General features: G+C 45.1%; 1 long non-coding RNA gene across 1 annotated transcript; it reads left to right on the forward strand.

The window, feature by feature from the left end:
* Positions 1 to 883: 883 nt before the first annotated feature.
* LOC124292933 lies at positions 884 to 1,261 on the forward strand. The gene is made up of 2 exons (XR_006902895.1): positions 884 to 1,179; positions 1,232 to 1,261. It is a non-coding gene; the product is annotated as an uncharacterized LOC124292933 (long non-coding RNA).
* Positions 1,262 to 2,700: the final 1,439 nt, after the last annotated feature.

Genomic DNA, 2,700 nt, shown 5'->3' on the forward strand with positions numbered 1-2,700 from the left:
CATGCCAAAGAACAAAAACAATACAAGCGCGACCGGCAGGACTAATGGGCATGAGAATTATCGAAGAACCGTGGACAGTAGTAGCCTCCGACATCATGGGCCCACTCCCACGATCAAAAAAAGGAAACCAATACATCATAGTGTTCGAAGACCTATACACTAAATGGGTGGAAATCATACCGACACGCAAAGCAAACGCCAAAACAGTAGAACAGACATTCCACTCACACGTAATATCACGATGGGGTACACCACGCATGCTACTGACAGACAACGGCACACCATACATAAACAAACTCATACGCGAACTGACACAAAAATTCAACATAAGACACGCAACAATCCCCCCATACCACGCACAAGCCAACCCCGTAGAGCGAGTCAACAGAACCGCTAAAACAATGATCCAAGCCTACGTAAACAACGACCACACAGAATGGGACATACACTTACAAGACTTACAATTTGCAATCAATACATGTACACACACATCAACTAAACACACATCAGCCTTTTTAAACCTAGGAAGGGAATTAAATCCCACACAATGTCTAAGAAATCAGTTAGAGAACCACGACGAAGTAGAATTACAAGACACAGACAGATGGACAGACCACTTGAGACGACTACAAATACTTAGAGACGAAGTACAGAGGCACTTGATAGAAGCAAACGAAAAACAAGCACACTACTACAACCTACGAAGACGAGACATTCAATTCAAGGAGGGAGACAGAGTACTAAAAAAGAACCACACACTCTCATCCGGACCAGAACGAACGACAGCTAAGTTAAATAAAAAATTCATAGGCCCATACATAATCACTAGAAAAGTCTCACCCACAATATACGAATTAACAACAGAGAGCGGTATAAATATAGGAAAATGTCATATAGAAGACCTAAAATTATATACATAATCAAATAACACACCCCGAAAATAAACTAACATGTGTATTCACTCCACAGAAACACAACATGGAAAATCAGCAAACAAAAATACCGGCCCTGATGACGCTGCGACTGACGAGACCGACGACAACGACGACACAAACAGAAAAAACACCACTATTACAAACACCAGGACAGGCCCCACACCCACACAAATACGGACGCGACGGCACACACCAGACGGAGACCCGACGAACCCTACTACCGACACCCCCCACATACAGAAAGGTAATACAGACCACCACGACGACAACACACTTAACAACCACTGCACCCACAGCCACACAGAGACACTCACAAACACACACAACGATGACCACACACACAAGTACACCCTCCGGACCAAGGCAATGCCCGAAATGCAACGGGCTGGTCCGGGGCACCAAATACACAGAACACATACAAACATGCACACAAACTAACACAGACACACCACACCCACCACAAATTATCACACACCCACAAACAGTTACCCACACCACACGAACCACGGCCACACACACGACTACACACCCACCCACCAAGAAACAAACACCCCATACAACCACACGCCCCACACCCACACCAACACCACGGTACACACCACCCCCAGCATCACCCCCTCAATGGGCACACACCAGATTCGCGAGACCACAAACAACAGAAGACAGAATCTTACAGACATTCGCCAACATGGACAGACACACAGAATCGACACAGACAAAACAAACATGCAAACAACACACAGGACCACACCCCGAGATAATAGCCATAATCGCAAGTTTAGAACCAGCAAGCACCCTATACGACGAATTACGAGCACAAAAAGAAAGATACATGACCAGACGGGCACACGAACGCACAAACACTGACGAAACTGAAGCCAGCACCTCAACACACCAACCACACACCACACATCAAACAGCACCACACAAAACACAACCCCCCAACACACCAGACACCGACAGCGACACAGATTCCACCACCTCCACCGCAGAGACAGTGATACACATCGAAACCACACACACAGGCACGCTACAAACACAAACGACGGACAACGACACAGACAGTAACACCGACACCACCTCACTCACGGACACAGTCGAACATACACAAACACCCCAACCAGCCACACACACCACACGGGACTCAAAACGATACAAAAAACGAAAATCAATACGGAAACAGAAAAAAGAACAAAACAGGAAACACTAGACAAACTGACAACACCAAACGGACGGACGAACAACGACGCACACACAACACGGGACGCAATACGATACAAAAAAAAAAAAAAAAAAAAAAAAAAAAAAAAAAAAAAAAAAAAAAAAAAAAAAGGGACAAAACAGAAAACACCAAATACACTAACAACACCAAACCGACGGACGAACAACGACAGACGGAGGCCAAAGAAACAGAACACAACCCAAAAGGGGAGAAGACCCACACCGACGAGAGCCACCGTACCAAAACCAAAAATTCAAGTACAAAATAATATAAGAATAGAATAAGTTTATATAAAAAAAAAAAAACATGATTTTGATTAAGACACACGAGACTAAGTAGAATAAGTAGATATAAGACGACCCACAACCCACACCAAACACACACCCCGCAAATACAACCCAACCTCCATCCCTTAACCCCGACAGATCGGAGCAGACGACACAGAAACAACAAAAATAACAAAAGGAGAATACACAGACGAAAGGACCACAAAATCCGTCACTGAAACCGGCTCACCCTATAGGCCTCGCCCCGCGTGGGGAG

Source organism: Neodiprion lecontei, chromosome 2 (genome assembly GCF_021901455.1).
Source record: "Neodiprion lecontei isolate iyNeoLeco1 chromosome 2, iyNeoLeco1.1, whole genome shotgun sequence".
Classification (NCBI taxonomy): Eukaryota; Metazoa; Arthropoda; class Insecta; order Hymenoptera; family Diprionidae; genus Neodiprion; species Neodiprion lecontei.